The following is a 23174-nucleotide window of genomic DNA, read 5'->3' on the forward strand; positions in this document are numbered from 1 at the left end:
CACTAACGCGTTTCACCATTCCGGCTTACTTCTAGAGATCTCTCTGAGTAAGCAGGGATGGGGAAACGCATTAGAGGTTGGAAACGCATGGGGAGGAACTAACAGTAAGGTGGTGCGCTTGTTTGCCTGGGTGCAATCACAGTGTGAGCCTCTTCTAGAATTTGTGTGGCTTTTGCTGTGGATTACCAAAGGCATGGAAGTTTTCTTAGACATTGTTATGCATCTAAATGCTTTGCGGACCTTTACACATCTATATGCATGGACCATTTCTTGCGTTGTTTTCACACAGGATCTTTTTTGCCGACTTGTGCAAGCGAGATTCTGTATAGATGATCAGCGAGTTCAGTTACAGCAGTGTGCATGGGGCCTTCACATAGAAGATGAAGCCAGACGTTTTAGCTGTGATAGGCAATGTTCTATCCGGATCTGAAATGGTTAACTCATCACGTTGGCAGGAGAGCGTGCAGTACCGCGGCCTGCCGGCAGATGGCGCACCTGTTATAGGTGTAATACAGCCCGTGGAACAATGCAGCCCCCCTTGTCAGCTGGCACAGCGCAGCGTACTGCCGGGTAGGGAGGTAAGGGCAGGTTGGTGGAGGAGAGGATGGAGCATGGTGGACCACTCCGGACCGGGGCTGGAACCTCGTCCCTGGCACATGAGTGAACCTTCCTCCGCTCAGGGTACGGCAGACGGCTGCTTGCTAAGTTATTTGCTTTACCTATGTGTGTGTTCGATCGCTGTAGACGTGTGTGCGGTGCCCGTCATCAGTCACTTCATGTGCCCATTACACGTGAACAATGGGGCTCCTCCGGGCACCCCGATCGTGTATACAATGTGATCATCGTGTATACGCTGTGCTGGGTATGCATTGGCTATGTGTCCCTGTTATACTGGATGTTGTTTGTGATTGTTATATGACAGATGTATAGATGGAGAGAGAGAGAGATCGATGTGTGTGTTTGTATCATTCATATCTATCTATCTATCTATCTATCTATCTATCTATCTATCAAATATATTACAGGCACCATGTTCCCTGCAATGAAGAATATCTGATTTAATTTGACTACATTAGTATAGGGTGATTTAGGCTTTCATATCATTAGGATGTTTATATGTCTGTACAGGAGGTAAGAGTGATCTTCTTCCATGCAATGTGTGTGACTTTGTATAGGTGAGTTGTCTCTCTCTGGATGGTCATGTGACTTTGTATACTGTTTATATACCTGCAGGTAATCATTCCATCAACTGACTGTATAGAAGGCATCCCAGTTGTTTGACTTCATGTCCCAGTATGAGATCTATGGTATAGACTTGTGAGTGTGTGCACTAAATCTTTATATACTATCTATCTATCTATCTATCTATCTATCTATCTATCTATCTATCTATCTATCTATCTAATAGGTACATGTAAGTCATATACATTGACATCTGTCACCCTACTTTATATATTAGGTACATATAAGGTTCATATGTTTACATGTATTTATTTATTTATTAATCTTTTCATTTGTAAATATTGTATTTGTTTTTTTTTTTACTTTGTTAATCACTATTCATATTTACTTGTGTAGGTTACAAGAAATTGGTATATTGTATATGATGGAGCAGTATATTGTGTAAAGAATTTGTGAGCTGTATGTGCAGTGGAGAGCTTATGCAGTGATAAGTAAAGGAGCTGCGTGTGTCATAACCTACAGCAGTCTACAAGAGTTTGTCTTTTATGGATCTGAGTTCAGTGATGGGTTAACATTGCTCTTTGCTTTACTTTCTAAGTCAGACGGTGTGAGGATGGTGTATAATAAGTGTGATAACTGTAAATCATAGCAAACAATGGAACCACGGAGTGTAGAAAAGACAGAGTGGTTGCTATGGGCAACAATAGAATTTTCCTATGGCACAGTTTCATAAATCAGGTCCTTGTTGTTTAGTGTGTGTTGCAGAATCTGTGAGCTGATTGTTGTTGTTGCACCTCTGACATGCTCCAGTAATACTCATCATACACAGTAGATGATGGTGTGTTGTGGTGACTCCACCAAGTATAGTTCTCTATTAGTCTGATAGAAGATAAACTCAGTCAGACTTGTTCAGTAAAGACGAGTGTGCTAAATGTAATATCTCAAACCAAGCATTTAGATATCATCTCCGCGGTACTGACTGCAGCAAATTGAAACGTGATTGGTTGCTATGAGCTCCTGCGCTTTGTATTTCACCATTATGAATTGTACAATTTACATGAATACCTTGTTTACATCCAGACACACGACAGCCATAGTGCAATTACCAAGGACGATCAGTGGAGATTTGGGGTCCCCCCCACTAGTGGCTGGGAGCTCTGCTCATGACAACAGCACCCTAGTTATTGATACAGCAAAGGGAAGTCTTTTCCCCTCCAGTGTCACTGTTGACTTTCTGCTCAGTATGCAGGAAATGGCCCTGATTAGGGCTCATAGGATTGGACGAATGCTTCACCGACTGGTCACTCACTGACACTAATATATGCAGTGTACCCAGATGGGTATTATTTATATCCAGATAACACAGCGTCTGCGCCAAAATCAAAACGTTTATTGAAAGTCGTCATTTGTTTTCAGCTGCTCCTTGACGTGTAAAAGTTTTAGCTTCCTGCAGAATTAGCTGGTCCCCTGAGCACCGGTCCTGATATCCTGTTTAGTGCCGGTTCACACCAGCTCCGGTGCGTTCCAGCACACACAGTGCCAATGCCCGCACCAGAACGCATGGTAAAACATTGCCTGCGTTCTCTGCAAGCACTACTTGCGCTGGAGGGCATTCATGTACCGTGTGTTCCGATGTGGGCGATCGCGCTGCGGGGGGGGGAGCTGTGATGCGTTGCCATTGACATGAGTGGTACAGCCACACCCCCTCCCGCCCCGGAACGCGATCCATGTGATCCACTGTGTTCCGGGCTCGGATCCTGCCGGATAGGGTGTGATAGAGCCCTTAGGGTGGCTCCATTACCTTACAGGGCCTTCTCCACTTTTATCAGTCCAGTACACACTTTGTTTAACCATGCCAGCCCCTGATGAAGGGGTATTCTTTGAAACCCCAAACTGAGTTGGCTTTTTATGATATAGGAGTCTAAATAAAATAAAATCTGCTCTCTGCGCTTTCCTCGTTGCACACACAGTCCCTATTCGAGCAAAGAGCCAACCATGCGTCACCACTCCTGGGAGAGCTGCCTAAAGACGATAATTCCGTCTATATTGATTAAAATCGTATTAAACTCTCAAACATGTGTTTACCAATATATCCAGATCAAACAAATATACATTGCCCAGTAAAGTATTTCTTTATATTTGTTGCCCAGCACTTACAGTCATCATGTTCTTGAACAGCTCCAACTCTCTCAGCTCAACTTCACTGATCTTCCTGTATAAGATCACAAGGGACAGAGGAATCTCCAGCACATGTTCATCTTCTAGCTTGGAGTAGGGAGCTGGGGAGTTTTTTTGCCTTGCCGTGTATTTGTGGGGACATACACAGCTCACTAGCACACACAAGAGTGGCTCCATAGGGCCCTGCGAGGGAAAGGAGCCACCCAAAAACAGGATATCAGGACAAGGGAAGGGAACCAGCTGATTCTGCAGGACACTAAGAGGGTTATTCACTAAAGCTGAGGGATTAAGCCGAAGATTCAGCGAATCCTTCGGCTCACTTCGGCCGCTGGAGCCCTTCGGTTCAGACGAACCAAAGGGCAACTGTATGGGCTATTCACAATAGCCTGTACAGCAACTGAAGGTGGCCGAACAGCTCGCCCACGCCAAATGCATATGCTTCAGGTGAAGCGGGGTGCTCGGTCTGCCGAAGCCCCTCTGCCTGCAGGCACCCACAACCAACGGGTCAGGGCTTGTGGAGAAGTGGCCCTTGTCCCTATTTCCACGGGATAAGGTGCTTTTCCAGGGGGGACACCCCTCTCAGTTCTGAGGAGAGGACATGCGGCCTGGTATGGCAGGGAGAAAGGGGCTCGCCCCCTTTCCTGCCCTTCCAGGCTGCTGCCCGGATTAAGGGTCTGGTTGGGAATTTTAGGGGGGACCCACACATTTTTCTCCCCCTTGGTATGACTTTGGGGGGGACCCCCACCCTTTTTGTTATTTTTAACGGGGGGGGGGGGGGGGGTGTCCCCTTCTAACTTTCCTACTAGACCTAAAGGGTCTTGTATGGATCTATTGTAAATCAGCATTCGAAATAGCTTAAAATGCTTTTGACTTGAATGTCCCTTTAAGACCTGTGTGAGAACACCTACTACTTTAAGAGACTCGGCACCCTACGCCTTTCTTCTACTTCCCTTTAACAAATCAGGCATTACAAATACATGGTTTTCACGCTAACATGGAGTCCGAAGCATCCAATGGATTAATTTCAGTTTTCAGGAACACTTGTAATCTCTGGAAAGTGTCAGCAATTTCATAAATACAGGGGAAAGAAGAGTGACAAATACACCCACTGTTCCTGTCTGCTCTGAAACAATGTCATTTTTCTTCACAAGTGACAAACATTTAAAGAAACATTGTCACTTTACGCAATCAGAGCAAAGAGACCATGTCTGGTCGCTGCCGTGGTCTGGGAGCCCACCCACCGAGGCTTTCATACTTAAAGCGCAACTCCAGGATTTTGAAAGGTTAACCCTCGCAGTGGGGCTACCCCCGCACTGCAAGGGTTAAGTGTTCATTTTGGTCTAGGGGTGAAAATAAAGAAAAGATAGTCACCTGATCCTCGAGCATACCACAGCCGAAGCAGAGGGGGCGAGAGGTGAATGGTCAATCATGTTGTGACACCAAAAGTAAAAGTCACACCATAGCGTTGTGTTAATTGTACAATATCGTGGTATTAACGTAAGCTGTCCCACAGGACATCTAGCATGCATTATATGCATTCCTTTTTTTTCACCGCAACGTGCGGTACTGTGGTAGCACGCATTGCCCTGCGCCGCAACACACAGCGTCTTGGAGGTGGGTTGGGGTTTCATTCAAATGAATGGCAGCCCAACGCCCGTTAGCGCCCGGTAATGCAAGCTAGGTGCACTGTGCAATAGCGTGCGTTATCAGCACTGTATCGCGCAATTAACGCAGCACTTATGGTATAAATGGGCCCTCAGGGCTTGTTCACACCATGTCCAGACCAGATCCGGACCAGAATGGTTGTTTGTCCTTACCTAAAATGCATCCCAATGTATTCCTATGGAATTTCTGGGCTCTATTCACACCAGTGCAGTCCGTTCTGGTGTGGGGAAAACAAAAACTGCATGCACTATTTTTTCTGGTCTGGAACCCACCAAAACGTATGTAAATGCATCAAAAACACATGCAAACGCACTGAGACGCACCTGAAAGCCCATTTAAAGCCGTAAAAAGTGCACTCAGATCTGGTCCGGACATGGTGTGGACAAGCCCTCAATCCCAAGTTTTGCGTTGTCAGGAGAACAGGAAATCTTCCATTGAGGACACTAGTTCTGGTGACCCTGCTGACCACCAGGGTCTTCCTTCACTTTGGAGGGATTTCCTCTAATTTCCTGTTGTGGCTATTGGACAGGAAGTAAATGGAAATCTGGTATATGTGAGGGCGTCTGCGGGGCTTAGACCGTCGGAGCCCAGGGGAGTAGAGGCGGTGGGGACCGGTCTAACAGCCAAGTGGCATTAAGGATTGAGTGAGTGTATTTTTTTATTTTAGCACCTAGACCAAAATGAGCACTTGAGCGCATTGAAATAAATGGGCTGCCTTATGCTGATGCGCAGCAAAATGCACTGCACGTTTACGTATGCGCCTAGTGTGACTGGGGGCTAGTATAGCATAAAAATGTTTTAATAATAAATACTGTAATGATAATAAATAGAGATATATATTGGCCTTGGGTTCTTTGTGAGTTACATACGTCTTGGTACTCGTGAAAACGATACCGTGTCTTGTCTTCCCAACAACGCAGCGTCCTAAGAGGACTCAACACAAAAACAATGATTGTGCTGCATGGACTGGACAATACTTCTTTCTATAATTGCCTGGCCCATCGTTGGGGTATTCCTCGATGCTCAGAGATCACATAGTTTGTTGTAGCTACAGGAAGCACTCTGGGACTAGAACTTGAGTGTAATTAACACAATGCATTTACCTCCCTTGATATGTACTTTGTGGAGCTGAACAGCCAACTATTTTTAGACCTCACACGAGCATGAGAGCACAAGCATGAGTAAAGTGTTCATGAAAAATGAATTATTAAAAGTTGTTTTTGCTGGTAGTAGATTTTTATGTTTATTTATATTTATATACTGTGTATGTGTGTCTGTGTATATATATATATACAGTATATATATGCAGTGCCAGGCTGCGGTAAACAAAGCTAGCGGGGTCTTGTCCTGTATTAAAAAGGGGATGTATTGCAGGGACAAGTCTATAATTGTGCCTCTATATAGATCGTTGGTTCGGCCACATCTGGAGTACGCGGTCCAGTTTTTGTCGCCGGTACTGAGAAGGGATGTCCTTGAACTGGAGAGAGTCCAGCGGAGGACAACAAAACTAATTAGGGGAATGGAGGACCAGAGCTATGAGACAAGGCTTCTGACCTTAAACAGGAATTAAGGAGATTAAGGGGGGATATGATTTTCATGTACAAGATGTTCAATGGTGACAGCAACATTGGCAACAAACTGTTTGAGATTAACTCCATTACAAAGACTAGATGCCACCACCTAAAGTTGGTGGAGAAAAAATTCCAGCACAATGGGCGAAGAGGGTTCTTTACAGTAAGACCGGTTAAGGTCTGGAACTCACTGCCATCGGCAGCAGTTTCAGCCAAGAGTGTAGATTTGTTCAAGAAATGTTTGGACAATTTCTTGAGGGACCGTAATATCCAGGGATACCAGTATCCCTAAGAATGAGATGATGCGTGGACCTATATGGGTTGGACTTGATGGACGTATGTCTTTATTCAACCCCAAAATACTATGTAACTATGTAAGTATATATATCTTGTGACATGTACAAGCAGTCTGCAGATGCGGCCTCTGTCACCTTGTTATTAACTTCAATAGATACAGCGGCCGCATCTGAACAGGGGACGCTTGAGATACCTGCTGCAGGACCCATAGGTTCTTGCCCCATGAAACCCAGAATGCCCTGTGTGAATGTAGCCTAACAGTTTGTTGTCTTTCTAAAGAGCAAGAATAAAAACAAGCCTGTCTACTGCTTGCAGCTGCAGAATGTGACCCTTACTCTTTCTGGGGAACCAGCAATCTCACTGCAGGGGTCCAACTAGCCCTTTGCTGAGACCAAACTGGAGCTCTGCAATCAGCTGCGAGGAGGAACTTTGCTGATTGCAGAGCTGTATTTGTGACTCGGTAGGGGGCGTGCCAGACCTCTGCAGAGAGACCACTGCTTTCCTACAGGGCGCAAGGGTCCAACTTTGCAGCATGCTGGCAGGAGATGGGCTTTTCTACTCAAGCTGTGGCTGATTTTTAAACAGAAGCAAACTATAAGACTCTGCACAGCTTTTGTTTTAATGCACCTAGAATGTGTTTAGCTAGTTTAAACTGTAAGCTCATTTGGGCTTTAAAGACAGCAATATAATTTCCATGAGGGGAATTTACTAAGACTGGAGCAGACAGAATCTGGAGCTGATGTGCATGGCAACCAATCTGCTTCTGGCTTTAATTTTCAAAGCTTAACTGAACAAGCTGAAGATAGGAGCTGATTGGTTACTATTGGCACAGCTGCTCCAGGTTCTGTCTGCTCCAGTTTTAGTAAATTATATATATCTCTATATCTTTTTTCCACATAAACGAAGATCTTATAATCAGTTGAGAAGGATTACGCCATTAAGGTCAGGCAGGGAGTGGACATTGTGGAATCTGTTACTCAACTGTCAAGAGAATCGGATGGGCTCCTCTATCCCTGGGGGAGCAGGGGGCAACCACAGTTCCCACAAGAGAAAGATGGGGGGAGATAGGTATTCCAAAATATGACACTTAGTCCCATATGTGAAGTAAGTGATTTTATGCCTTAGAGAGGCCGGGATACACAGTAAGGAGGCTAAGGAGGTTGGGTGGCAGTCTGGAATGTCTAACATTATCCAAAACAGAGCACCATTAGAAGCGGTTAGATTTGTGAGATGGACTAACAAAAGAACACATCTGTGTTTGTATCTGAGGTGCTCTATTACATTGAGGGATTCCTGGATGGATAGACCTGAGCTCAATGTCTAGGGATTCATTCATTCCGCAGGGATACATCCAGGAGGCTCTGGGACTTTAATGTTTATTCATATATATCAGTAAAGGTAAAAGACAGTCATTTGGAAAGCTCACTGGCTTCAGTTAGACGGATTATATGATATGGGTAACAGGGCTACCCTCCGATGAGTACTCAGGAACATCACTCAAAGCATGAACCAAAGAAAGAGCGCCAGACCAACGTCATAAAGGAGTCCAAAATAGATTTAGTGATTTATAACACAACATCCAAAGCATTTTTTGGGGCAAGAACCACCCTCCCCCCTTCATCAAGGCTCAATAATATTTGCAAAAGCAAGGCTACCCTCCGGTGAGTACTCAGAAACGTCACCTAAAGCAGGAACCAAAGAAGAAGCACCAGACCAAATTCATAAAGGAGTCTAAATGGCTTTAACGATTCTTAAAACAGTCAATGCATTTTGGGGGCAGGAACCCCCCCACCCCTTCATCAGGGCTCAATAACATATGCAAGTGTTTAAAGACTTGCAAATATTATTGAGCCTTAATGAAGGGGAGAGGGGTGGTGGTTCTTGCCCCCCTCCCCATGTTAGCTGTTGTTTTATGAATCGTTAAGGCAACTTTGGACTCCTTTATGAATTTAGTCTGGCGCTCCTTCTTTGGTTCATGCTTTCATATCTTTAAAATAACAACAAAAGGAACCTTTAGAGATGTTTAGTAATGACAATCTTCAAACAGATACTTCTAGATCACTGCCGGCTTCTTTTTCTTTTTGCACACCTTATTTTTCTTTTCTTCCCCAGTCGTCTGACAGTGGCCATTTTTAGTAAGGGCAGATTAATACACTGATTGGCCAGATTATTATGACCACCCCATCAGTACTTCGTTGACACTGCACTGTTGCTCTTCTGTTGTCTTGTACCAGTCTTGCCACTCTCCATTCTGCCCTAACATTGACTAGTCGCTGACGGCCACAATTCGCACGTTCAGACCCAGATTTTTGGCTGACAGTCCAGTCTTTAAACACTTTAACAACAGCTGCTCTTGAACATTTAACAAATTCTGCTGTTTTGCTGATACTCGCTCCATGGCTCCAAGCGCCAACAATCATCCCACGTTCAAAGGCTCTTAAATTGCGTTTGTTTACGCATATCTTCAGAAAAAAATCACTTCTACTGTCGTGGTAAACAACCTGCTTCCCTATTTATAATGGTCTGGCCCTCTAGCAACTTAAGCGCAAAATCATAGCTAATGATAGCTAATTTGCCTACAAACATCAGGTGGTCATAATAATCTGGCCACTCAGTGTATATCTCCCTTTACGTCCTGGAACTCTGGCACATGTGACTAGGACATGTGCCCATGCACATCATCTTAGGGGAGGAAAATGCCTTTCCCTGACATCTCATAAGATTACAGGTGAGATTTCCCAGCAATACACTGCTGATGTAATCTTCCCAGGATGCAATGCTTGGGCACGATTACATAATTTCTGCCAAAGTGGACCAGGAAGTGGAGAAAAAAGAAATTGTAAATAAAATAAAAATATGTTTGCTTATGTGATTTTTAGTCAAAGGGGGTGAAGGTCCACTTTAATGGAGTCTGGAAGTGAGCATGGGGGTTTCTTGGGTTCCCTTCTACTAAATTCAATGCACGTCACCTTGTATTGCTTACTGTGTCAGGCTGTGGATAGATGGATAAATCTCTCATCCGCTGCAATGATAAATGAGAGATATGACAATAAATTCCAAGACTGCTGCACCACCAGGCCCACTGTGCATTTTCTCTGCGATTCAAGCAAAGCTGAGCTCTGCTACACCTGCAGTAAAAGCATAGTTTTGTTTTCCGCTGAGACAATTCAATGATCCGAAAAAACATTCCAGCATGTTGACAAGCAGTTCTGACACTTGCATATGCTTGTTATCACCCAGTCACTAACCCCTACTCTGCCAGTTTGTTACAGGAAATGCTTGCATTGGCGGTATTGGCCTAAGTTTTTATGTAATGCGCACCATTTTTTGCACAGATGCTATTAATCCTATCTGCATTATATTTCCTCTACCATCAGTCATCCTCAGGAGTGAGGCTAACAGTTAAAATAGCCTAAGAATGCAGGAATTGAGTATCTGTGACATGATTGGGGCAGGCTGGGGTGTTCTTTGTCCCCAATTAAAAGTGCCGTTATTTTCAGCCCCTGTCAGGCTTCTGTCATGTGAAAAATTATGTACACCCCTTGGAAAGAGGTCTCAATTCATCTCCTGTGTTATGCTTTTATGAAAGAATAAAGAAAGAGAAATCTCAAAAGATGTAATGGTGAACTATTGAAAAAAGTAAGTACACCCTTGGCATGAAAAGCTGATATTGCCCCCGTAGCAGAAATGACTTCTTTCGGCATGCTATATAACTGCCCACCAGTCTCATTGTTTGACCACTTCTCCATGCAAAATTCCTTTAAATGCAAAATGTTTGCTCTGTTTCTATGCATGATCTGCCCATTCTCAAATCCCCCTGCAGTATTTTAGTGGGAATCAAATTTTGGCTTTGACTAGGACAGTCGATAATCCTCTAGTTCTTCTTTTTGAGCCATTGCTTGGTGGATTTGCTATCGTGCTTTAGATCATTATTATGATTTTTAGACAGATGTCCTCACATTCTCATCAAGCGCACTTTGATATGATGCAGAATGTTTAATTAACTTGTTGGCCCTGAAGCTGCAAAGTTTCCCAAAACTATTACATTTCCACCACCATGTTTCACAGTTGTTTTTAGGTTTTCGTCAAATACTGTCTATGGTCTACAAACATGTCTACCGTGACCAAACAACCCTTTCTTTGATTGATCCGGCATAGCACATTGTTCTAGAAGGCCTGGTCTTTGCCTGTATGCTCAATGTCAAACTGTAATCTTGCTCTAATGTTTTTTTTTTGGACAACAAAGACTTTTTCTTAACACACCTCTCATGCAGGTTGAATCGGACCAATCTCTTTTTGATTGTAGATGCGTGCACTTTGACTCCAACTGTTGCAAGAACACATGCAATTCAATTTTGGGGTTCTTGGAGACATCTTTTGACATGAAACGGTCAGCTCTTGGGTTGAATTTGCTTGCTCAGCCAGTCCTGGCCAAATTAGTATCAGTTTAAAATCTACACCACTTGTCAATAATTTGCCTTTCGCTGGATCGATTGATTTCAAATCAATTGATAATCTTTAAAAATCACTTGTTAGTCTTTTAGGTATCCACGACTTTCTTTGTGAAGAAAGTAAAGCACTGAAGATGGAGAGGCCTTTGAGCCTTCAAAATGCAGTGGCTGTTCTGTCTTGTTGTTTGTCAACCAGTTCTGTTAAACGTTTTTGGACTCTTGGGCTGTTGTATGGAGCTGTCTGTGTATTGTATATACATGAATCTTCAATTCTGGTTCCCCTTGTCTGAGGGACATCCTGTTTTTGAGAGCGGCCTTACCGGAGCCATTGTGCTTTATCAGGTTTGACCGATCTTGTGATTATTTGAATCCAGCAGCTCACCTCTACTTTTTCTTGAGGTTTAAATAAGACATCTGCATACTCCCGAAGGAGGTTCTAATCATTGGCATCTAAACTGGAACACCTGCTTCTAATCAGTGGCACCTAATCTTGAAACGCATAATTTTAATTTCATGGAATCAAAGTGGTGGTAAATGTAGGGATGTACTTACTTTTTCCACGTAACCAATCTGCATTTTTGTTAATTTAGATAAAAAAATGATACACCATGTCAATTTAATGTGTGATTTGTTTGACTATACCACCTTTATCTATAGGGACTTTGTGAATCAAGATCTAATGCTTGACTGTTTCAGTGTGATGAAAAAGTACATTTCCATGGGGTGTACTTAATTTTACACATGACTGTAACACTGACAAGAGGACGTAGAGATGAAAAATCACATTACTGTAGGTCTTCATGGAGATCTCTTGTGCTCCAATAGTCCCATCTGATTGTCTATAAATCAGACTCTATAAGGCCCCTTTCACATGGGCGCTTGTCAGTTCCAATCAGCATTGGATCCGTGCACATCCGTGATCGGAGCAGTTTGGAACAGATGTCACTGTTGGAATAGAAAACTGAATGTAATGGACCCATGTTAGGTCTATGGGGAGTCGGCTGTAAACGGACATGTGCCCGTTGACATCAGATTACCCCTGATCCATTGCAATCAGGTCTGTCAAAATGGAACTCTGTTTCGTTTGGTTTTCCAGACCTGGTCGCGGGTAATCTGATGACGGGGGTAAACAGCCGCACCTCCATTTAGATCTGGCTGCCCATAGACTAACATTGGACTTTCATCTGAAAAACGGACAGGTCAACCTGATGAGACCGTGCATCTGAAAGGGGCCTGAGAGGTCCAGCTTTTCATAACTTGTATTCTTGACTAATCATGTTTTAAGTTTCTTTCATCTTCTCATTGTATTTTCATATTTACAGTATTTTCACATTCCAATTGTCAAGGGTAACCTTATGTTCCTATTCTTTACTAAAAAAATAACCAGGAATTCCAAAACAGGGACATGCACAATGCCTTCAGTAAACAGTATAGAAAGAATAAACTGCAGGTGTCAAACAAATGCATATTTTAATTTCATTATTCACAAAACTAATCAAAAACATAATTATACATCAAATAAGAAGCCATAACATGATTAGTCCAAATATATAAAGTGCCCAGAGCAATACAGATAATACTAAGTGTACAAAGAAGGGTTATTTCTGGTGCCAGTCAATTAATAAGCACAATTTAATAAATTGGCTACTGCACAAGAAAGATTATGTGTAAATAAAATGAATAATGCACGGATAGCAAGATAAATGGAACATAAAATACTCTATAACTGATAAAAATGTCAGCATTATAGTGAAAAGGCTGAATTACCTCTTTGTCTGGTTGAACTTTTCTACTATCCTACTTTTTTTTTTCCTTTAGGCCAGCAGGCATTTAAAACACAAAATGCATCACTTAGAAAATGGCCATGTACATTCCATCTGCATGTAGAAGAGAAGTGAAGACTTTTTGTGATTTTTTTTTTATACCTGAAGTTTAGCTTTGAACCTATTCTGACTTTACCAAATATTAAAAAAACAGTCTAGGCTCAGGTTGGGTTTTTAACAACAAAATATATCCTTAAACAGGTAAAACGAACTGTTTTGACTTGCATTTGGCTATGGTTCTTGTGAGGGCTCAATGCAAAGAGTAGAGCTCAGATCTTCAGCTCAGACTAGCGGCCCATTACACATGATGACTCTCAGCTCTGTCCAACTGTTGAAAGCATACTGTATGTACTTTGCAGCCCTGACCAGCTGCTGATAGGACGTGTGAGACTCAATCCTTCCCATTGGGTGATAAATACAGAGATTGTAACTTCCACTAATGGAGTATTTTACCATCTGGAATGAATGTAGCAAGAGAGCATAAACACATTTGGGGGTATTTATAAAAAATGGAGCAGACAGAATCTAGAACAGTTCCCTTTGGCAACCAATCTGCTTCTATTTTCAGTTTGCGGAGTTAAAATTTGAAAATAAAAGAGAGAAGCTGATTGGTTAGTGTGGGCAACTGCTCCAGATTTTGTCTGCTCCTGTTTTGATAAATTCCCCTCATTGTACCCTCAACAGTGTCGCAATACTAAACACTTTGGACAGTCGGTAGCTTCTCTGGCATGCATCCCTCCACTGTTTGCATTGTGTTCTGTGGCATCTTCTTTTTATTTCCACTGGCCACACTAAGTTCTCTGCCTCCCTCAAGTATCCACACTGCATACTTTGGTAGCGACCCCCCCTCCATTCTATGGTCCCTGGCATCATCTCGGCACCAATTTCTTGACCATCTCTCTAGTTATCAGTGCAACATCCTCATACATGCTCTCTCCCTATGTCTGCACTATGCACTCTGCCACTTCTATTCCATTTCCCCATTCATATTCTATTCTCTGACAGCTTGCTTACCATTGTCCATGCTTCATTTTATATCAATTCTTCCCTGTTTGTCTGCACTATGTTCTCTGCACCATATTTTTTGCTAATTCTCCCCCAATTGTCAATGCAACATCCCCTGACAGCTCTCTGCCAATGTACTCTGCCATTCAATCCCCCTTCACATTTATATTATGTTCTCTGGCAGCACTCTTCCCATTGACCATGTTTCATTTTCTCAGTTCTTCCCCACTGTCCATACTATGTTCTCTAGGAGCCTCCTCATAATATCTACATTCGATGGCAGCTCCCTCACCCAAACATCCACATTATGTTCTTTGCAGCACTCCCCTCTGTCTACAATAGCTATTCTTTCAGGTAACTCCCCACATTCCTAACCTATACCATCATCCTTATCTAGAGTTTGCGCATTCAGCACTGCACAATTCATGACCCCCATGTTTTGCATGGTACCTCAGCTATGTGACCTCCAGCTGCTGCCTTAGCACTGCTATCATGTTCTAGGACTTTGCCATTCTATCATCCTCATTCTCCAAAATGCTATCCTTTTTGTGGTATGTTGTCTGCTAACACTGTAGCTACTGTCCCCTGGCTGCCAAAGTGGAGGCAAAGTCCTAAGCAGATATTAAATGCTCCCTGCCATTTTTTAAACGTACAGGAGTCCTGTGTATGCCAAGCCCTGCCCCTTCCCAGTAAGCCCCACCTCTTGTTGGAGTTGTCTTATGGCTAACAACCAACAGATACCGGCACCGCCGGTTGCAAGAGAATAGCCAAATTGGACGTTTTGTAGATACACAGAAGAGGCAGCTCCCACCGGTCAAATAGACCCTCGATCTGGGAATTACAAAGCAAAACAGAGCGCCTCCATCGTGTAAAGAGTAATTTATTTGTACGGCAACACAGCTGAAATTATACTCACAAAAGGGTCGATCAATAAAAGCATGTAAAAGGCGATGCAATGGAAACCTCTGGCAGCAGGAGTCTCACAGTATGAAACAGATCAAAGATCCTCTGCCCCTGTAAGTTCGAACGGTCTATGCGTTTCAGGGGCACGCCCCCTTCATCAGAACCTCTTATGGCTAGTTTAGACAGCGGCATCATGACCTCATACATCAAGAGAAAGAGTATGAAATCACCCAGGAGTGAGAAACAACAATTTATACATGAGCATTCTATCTAGTCCATAATCTGCTCTCCTTTTCTTTTCTTTCTTCACTCCATGACCAGTTCTTGCTCTGCCTCCCTCTTCCCAGTTAACAATCAGCTCTTTCCCTGCCTCCTCTTTCCTGAATCCCCATGGCACGTTTTCCTTTACATCCTGCTTCCTATTTTACAATCTGCTTTCTCTCTCTGCCTCCTCTCTCTTCACTCCATGGCCAATTTGTACTCTGCATCATACTTCCAATTCCATGATTAGCTCTCCCTCTGCCTACTCTCTCTTCCTCTGTTCACTCCATGACCAATTTGTCCTCTGCATCCTACTTCCAAGTCCATGATCAGCTCTCTCTCTGCCTCCTCTCTCTTCACTCCATGACCAATTTGTCCTCTGCATCCTACTTCCAAGTCCACGATCAGCTCTCCTGCCTCCTCTACCTTCCTCTGTTCACTCCATGAGTAGTTCGTCTTCTACATCCCACTTCCCAGTCCATGATCGGCCTCTGCCTACTCTCTTTTTCTCAATTCACTCCATGAACAGCTCTTCCTCTGCCTACTCTTTCTTCCTCTGTTAAGTCCATGACCAGTTCGTCCTCTGCATCCTACTTCCAAGCCCATGATCAGCTCTCCCTCTGCCTCCTCTCTCTTCCCCTGTTCAGTTCATGATCAGTTTGTCCTTTGCATCCCACTCCCTAGTCCAAAATCAGCTCTCCCTCTGCCTCCTCTCCCTTCCTCTGTTCACTTCATGAACGGGTTGTCTTCAGCATCCCACTCCCTGGTCCATGATCAGCTCTGCCTCTATGCTAGTGCTTCCTCTGCATCCACTCCTAGTAGACCAAATCAGCTGCTGCTCCTCTCCTCTCTCTTCTCATGGTCATGGCATGGTCCCCTGCCATGGTCAGCTTCCACTCTACCCTTTCCCATTCTCCCAGTAGCATATGATCGCCTCCAGCGTGTTATGAATCACTCCGAGGGCAAAAACGATTGAGCCTCAAACATCCTGTTCACGAACAGCCACACATATGCTAGCATATAATTAATGAATAATAAAACAAAGGTGCTGGCTTAAACTAAATTCACCAGCTTAGAGGAAGATTGTGTAAAATCCAGAGATCTCGAAAGATTCACAAATGCATGAAGCATTCCTGACAAAATCACTCTCTAGTACAAAATAGTTTCCAGAGGCTAAAACAGTAAGAATAATCCCTATCAAAGGAGTCCACGCACAGGAAAAAAATTATTCTGAATAAATCCAGCTGGAATTTTGAGGGTCCCTGTTAGGAAATCTCAGAAGATTTGCTTTGCGTTTGTGGTTGGCCTATTGTTTGATCCCTAGGAAGCTCGCTTTCCACATGACCTGGGCTGAATGCATCTACGTGATACTCGGGACTCCTGAGAGCTTATCGTTTAGTAGACTCTGCACAGAGATGATAAACTTACTTTAATGTCAGTATCTTCGTATTATTATTTGTGTACTTCTATCTGTATTCCTGTTCATTGATATTTTTCTTTTTTCTATTCTTCGGTTTGATGTTTGACTTGGTATAACCTTATTTCTCATTAAGCTATTGTGATTTTTTAAATTTTATTTTGGGTTTATTGTCATTTTTATTTGTTTCCTCCCCAATGGGGCTGATTTTTTTAAAGACAGTGAACAAGAGCAAGGATAAGCCATTAGGGTATGCTTGCTTCACGTGAGCATAGTCATTGCAGTCCCTATCTAGCTGATTGTATACTGATATTCCATGCATATGGCATAGTCCTTGTTTGCCATGTATATTGAAGTCCAGACAATATTGACTTTGTGACCTTTCTTTCTAGAAGGTCCACTATGGAGTGCACAACATGCCAACATGTTTCTTAAAAATAAACTGAGATACAAAAGTTAATCAATGTAAAGTGCATGTGCTATGCTATGTACTTGTATCTATCATTGGAATTTTGTATGCCAGGCACCAGTGTATAGAATCTCTTATGCTGGCTGGTTCTTGCATTTCTATAAATGAACACAAGATTGGAATTTGCGTAGTACAACCCCCCATGCTCCCCCTTGCACACAACCCCCCCCCCTCCCTCGGGTGGGTACAGTTCACAGATGTTTTTTACTAATTAAAGCTGACCTCCAGGCAGAGATAAAAGACACAAATTAATGCAGCTCTGTAATGATTAATAAATCATTAAATGTATTTTTGTTAATACAAGCAGTGTAAGCGCCTGAATTTGACCTGGTATCAGCGTCTTGCAGAGTGAGAATAGAAAGCAGTACAAGCAGCCAATCAGTTCATGTTCTGAGAAGAAGCATGCTGATAAGAGGAGAAAGGAAAGTGACAGAGATGAGCTGCTTCTCTTTTTACTCTCCAGTCACAGGCTGGGGGCGGGTCCAAGATGACGGGCCATCAGACTGGGGACATCTAGTGGCAGTAAAAGGTACTGTATAGCAAATCTCTGGACTGAAGGTGAACATTGCAGCAAAATCTGGATTTGTTATTTTATCTTTTAGTAGGATTTGTTATTTAATCTTTTATTGGGTTGTTCATTTTTATCATAAACATTTTTTGTCCACGGTTCTGTTTTAAGGTTACCCATAAAAGAAAAACACACAAGGACCCATACACACGCATACACATGCAGAAATAGGTTGGACTTGATGGACCTGTGTCTTTATTCAACCTCAAATACTATGTAACTATGTAAGGTTGTTTTCCTTCAATTGTGTAATAATACCCATTGTATAGGATGCTCACAGACCCCAAAACAGTAGGGAAGGTCCCATTTTTGTTTTAGGAACACTACGGTTTATATGGCGTACTTGGATGCTTAAGCGCACATTATATAGCAATTTGTTTAGTGAGTTCTGCGTATATATATGGAGTAGCCTGTGCGGGTTTGTGCACATTGTGGATGCATAATAAATTCTATGAGCATCCAATTTTCTTGTTTACGCAGAATGGGTGTATGGTCTTACATGCATATCCTTTCGTGCAGGGGTAGGCAACTTTGGCACTCCAGCTGTTGTAGAACTACAAGTCCCCACGAGGCATTGCAAGACTCTGACAGCTACAGACATGACTCCCAGTGGCAGAGGCATGATGGAATTTGTCGTTCCACCACAGTTGCTTTAGTGCATCAATCCTATTTTTTATTTTGTATTTGTTTTGTGCATGTAAAATGAACGTGGGATGTTGTGCTGTTTTTTCATCTCCTTTGTGAGGTTCAGGCTGGATTTAAAGACGCTGATCTCGTGTGCGGATTCCAATAGTTAGACTAGGCGTGTGAATACTGGTGCGCATAATCCCCTTTCGTTGGCTCTTTTTTTTTTCTCTTCTCAGTTATGTTTTTTTTTTTTAAATTCTGGTTCTTTTGTCTCGTTATTATCTTTTCTTTTCCTGCAAATTATTTCTTTTCATGTCATATTCTTTGTTTCGGCTGCATCGGGGCACATTTTATAGTAATTATATATAATTACACTTTCATTGGTTTTTTTTTAACCATTTTACTTAGTGTATTATTAGCAATTATTTTTTTTACTTTCGGGGTACTTTTTATGTACCTGGTCTAATAATATTATGGATTCTCTTACACCTGTATGTTTTTATTAGGTTTTCCAAAGGAAATACAACTATAACATAATGAAACAATATGGATGTAAATGGTAGCGCTAGCACAAGCATAGAACAATGTGACTATCACACCAACATAAGTGACAGAAGCAATATACCAAGCACTCATACGCACAAGCGTATTCAGGCCCAACTATAGACATATTTGCATTGAGAGTGAAATATATCTGTATGTCCGCGCCCAGGAGCCATAGCTGCTGCGTTTTTCTGTCCATAAGAATGTATGGACAGAAAATGTTGTACATGGATGTACACCTAGAAACACCGATGTACAGCCAAAAAAGTAAAGGGTAGTGTATTTTAGTAAGCAGATTTTGTTAACTGTTTTTGCAGAGTTTGGCTTATAGTAGAATTAAACTCTCAAACGTTTTTTAAATAATGGATCCAGAGCAAACAAATATACATTACCCATCAAAGTATTTCTTTACAATTGTGCCCAAGCACTTGCAGTCATCATGTTGCTGAAGAGCTCCTACTCTCTCAGTTCAGCTTCCCTGAACTTCCTGCCCAGTACAAGATCACAAGGGACAGCGCAATCCCCAGCAGCTGTCCATCTACAAACCTGGAGAAAGAAGAAGTGAGGAGCACGGAAGTGTCCTGCCTTAGGGCCCATTCACACCACATCCAGATCATCTCTAGATCAGACCAGATTGTTTCCGGACCCAAAATGCATCCTAATGTATCTATGTCTAGCCTCTGTTCACACCAGCACAGTCCGTTCCAGACCAGACCAGATAAATACTGCATGTCTCATTTTGTCTGGTCTGAAATGCACTTTAACGCATGGAAACGCATCAAAGCGCATACAAACACACTGGGATGTACCTGAAAGCCCATTTTAAGCTAAATGCTCCATCACAGACTGTATAAATGCTTTAAAAAAAGCCCCAAAACAGAACAAAGGTGCTCAACTCACGTGTGAATGGGGCCTATAAGTGACCCGTTCATTGCAGGGTCACTTTGTAGTAAAGCATAGCTGTAGTAGAAAAAGCGCTATATGTATTTTACTGGAGGCCCATTTGTTGATATGCCACCTCTTCACTTCTTTCTAACTGCAAGTGTGTGGATACCTGCTCCTCCTCCATACTCTGTGGTTCCTCAGTTGGTAGATTGCTACAAGACATATGAGGCGGCAACAGTACATTAATAATGGAAAGAGAAAAAAGGAGAAATAAACACAAATATAAACTCTAAACCTAAGCAGACCAATGAGCGGAACGGAGAGTTTACGCTTCAGTGAAATTTTACCGATGGCTAAATCAATAATTCCAAAATGACTCTGCTCATCTCTAATCTTCACCTCCATCTGTTGTATAGATTGGAGGTAATCTAAGCGTTTAACTTCAAGGAGCCAATTTTCGGTGTGTCAATAACCTAAATCCACCATTCATGGGATTGTACACCCCATGAACACGCATCATACCATAACAATAAACCTAAATAAGAAAACACATGACAAAGATTGTGGAGAACACTTTAGGCCATGACCACTTTATTGGGTTTTAACCAATTTTAACCATGAAATGGACCTTTATTACCAAACAGAACCATTAACAGACCACCATGCTTAGCCTTCAAGACTCAAGCAGCAATAACTTACACCAACCAAATTACCATTTACCAACCATTGTCCACCCACAAAGAGGGTGACAGGATCCCATAAAGATTGACCATGACAAAGGGAAATAGAGGAAATGGGAGAGTGGGGGGGAGCAGGAAGACTGAAGATAATTCAGAGGTGAGTCCAGCTGCCAGTCCTGAGGTAACTGCTGACCCCGCCCAGTGACAGGTGTGACTATAGAGGTGAAAGGCTACAGTCATTGGCCAGCTGTTTTCCCGCGAAAAGATTTGTCACCAATCCTGTGCTCAGCTGATAGAAGATCTGCCCAGCAACTGAGGTAAATCTTCCTAGCAACAGCAGGCAGTTTGTAACCTGAAAGACAAAGCAGAAAGAACCAGCAAAGCTGCCCTAGAGAGCCATAAACATAACAGTCTCCACAAAAGGGGCCACTTCCCTTTTTTTTCTTTTGTGGCGCTAACATAACATTTCCCATTAGGGATGTCCCAATACCGATACCAGTATGCAAATGCCCCGATTCTTAAGGCTGATACCGGCCCATTACATTTTTAAACAGCAGCGTCCATCCGAGTTCATGCGCTTGTTGGCACCTTGGCAGCCTGCTGGGGACCTGCACATAGCTGTTCATGGCAGTGCCTGTCCGGTTCTTTGTCTCCTCCTCCTTCTCAGAGCAGGCACAGCCATGGACAGCTCCGGGGTGGAATTAGCGGCAGTGCAGCTGGAGCGGCCGCCCCAGGGCTAGAATCTGGGGTTCCAGCTGCACATTGACAGGGGAGGACTGGGCCGGAAAATGGATGGAGGTCAGGGGGCCCAGAAGTGAAGATAGTTGGCCGGACGGCCGACAGGGATGGTCTGGACGTGGAGGAGTCCGGGTCCCAGCATCGCCGGTCCGGACATGGAGGAGACGGGGTCCCAGCCACGCCAGTGAGGTGGAGTGCCCGCAGAGCCACTGCAGATGTGCACGTCGCCTGGGTGAGATCAACACGCAGCCTGGTGAGAGGAATTCTGCTTTGGGGACATGTATTCGCAGAACACATGTCCCCAAAGCAGAATACTATTATGCTTTAGGAACATGTGTTCTGCTTTGGGACATGTATCCTGCTTTGGGGACATGTATTCTAAGAATACATGTCCCCAAAGCAGAATACTATTCCACCTTAGGGACATGTGTTCTGCTGTAGGGACATGTGTTCGGCTCTGGGGACATGTGTTCTGCTATGGGGACATGTGTTCTGCTATGGGGACATCTGTATTTAGCCCTTTTGAGAAAGTGCCCTAAAATCATCAGTCTGTGTTGTTTTAGTAAAATTGTCACATGTCCCTTTAAGAAAAAGAATTGGTAATTGGTATCGGCAAGTACATGAGGGACAGTACTTGTACTTGGTCTTAAAAAAGTGGTATCGGGACATCCCTATTTTCCCATGTTACACTCATATTTAGAATATAACATGGAAAATGGCGCCATTCTGCAGCCCCTGACCTTCGACCTGCCCCTTCACTTACCTGAACTTACCTTACACAGCACTTATAGTCCATTTATGACTTCCTCCAGCCCCATAACCAAAGGTCCATACCACGGTATAGACCTGGGGCTAGAGGAACAGTCTACAGGAGCCTGTGCATTGCACTCACAATCCACTGATCACAGTTGCAATGCTTCCCAGATGCCAATGCAAAAAATAATGCACATTTTTTATTTTTGCAGTAAAAGTGGACTATGCCTTTAATTTATAGTGTGACCTTTAAATAGGAGACTGACGCTTTATTCCTATGTTCCTTGTCATAGCTCGCTCTTTTGATTAATGAAAGGAGATTGTCACATTACCGTAGCATTTCCATGGCTTCCAAGTTAATATAACATTCATAATGTGACAGAAGCTATATTCTGCTTTCTGCAATATAGAGATCAATCTTCAAATGCATGTACTATAAATGGAAAAGGTATAATACTAACATGGCTGGCAGTGGTTATTGACCATGCCGTGCGCTTCTGCTATTAGTGGCTTCTGTTATAAGCAAAACTTAAAGTGTAGGTGAACCCAGATACGTTTTGGATAGGGTGGAGAGGGATTAGAACCCCTTTTCGGTTTTTATTACTGTCTGTGTCCCCGTTAGGGAGATTCACCCTTTCTATGTATCCCGGTGAATGTTATTAATTACAGCGAAAGAAAATTCCAAAATTTGGGTTGTCATCAGAACAGGAATAGAGGGGAAATCTTCCAATGGAGATACTAGTTCTGGTGACCCTGCTGACCATCAGGGATTTCCCTCACTTTGGAGGAATTTCCCCTTACTTCCTGTTGTGGATATTGGAAAAGCCCCAATTGGACATAGACGCAAAAACTGTTCCATACCTCTATCCAAACCTAAAAAAAAAAGGTTTTGGCTTCAGTTCTCCACTATGCTGGCCATACACTGGCCATTTTGTTCTCGTACAGCTCGATTGGCGCGGGTGGTGGAACCAACCGCTTAAATGCAGGTATTAACCAGTCTATTGTACTCTGAAGCAGTCAGAATACTCGAACATTGGCTCATTGGTTGCAGTCACTGTTCCACCAGTAATTTCTGACCATCTCCTTTGTCAAAAGTCGATTGAAAAATCAACTTTTGTCCAAGGTGGAGGGGGGGGGGGGGGGGTACATTTACGCCGT

At 43.1% G+C, this 23174-nt stretch overlaps 1 long non-coding RNA gene across 1 annotated transcript in view; it reads right to left on the bottom strand.

The window, feature by feature from the left end:
* Positions 1-520: 520 nt before the first annotated feature.
* Positions 521-23174, bottom strand: part of LOC108786413 — a 51713-nt gene continuing 29059 nt past the window's right edge. Inside the window, exon 3 of the long non-coding RNA XR_001941203.1 lies at positions 521-675. This is a non-coding gene — a long non-coding RNA (uncharacterized LOC108786413). The remainder of the gene's footprint in view (positions 676-23174) is intronic.

This window comes from Nanorana parkeri, unplaced genomic scaffold, assembly GCF_000935625.1.
Source record: "Nanorana parkeri isolate BGI_ZX_2015 unplaced genomic scaffold, ASM93562v1 scaffold209, whole genome shotgun sequence".
Classification (NCBI taxonomy): Eukaryota; Metazoa; Chordata; class Amphibia; order Anura; family Dicroglossidae; genus Nanorana; species Nanorana parkeri.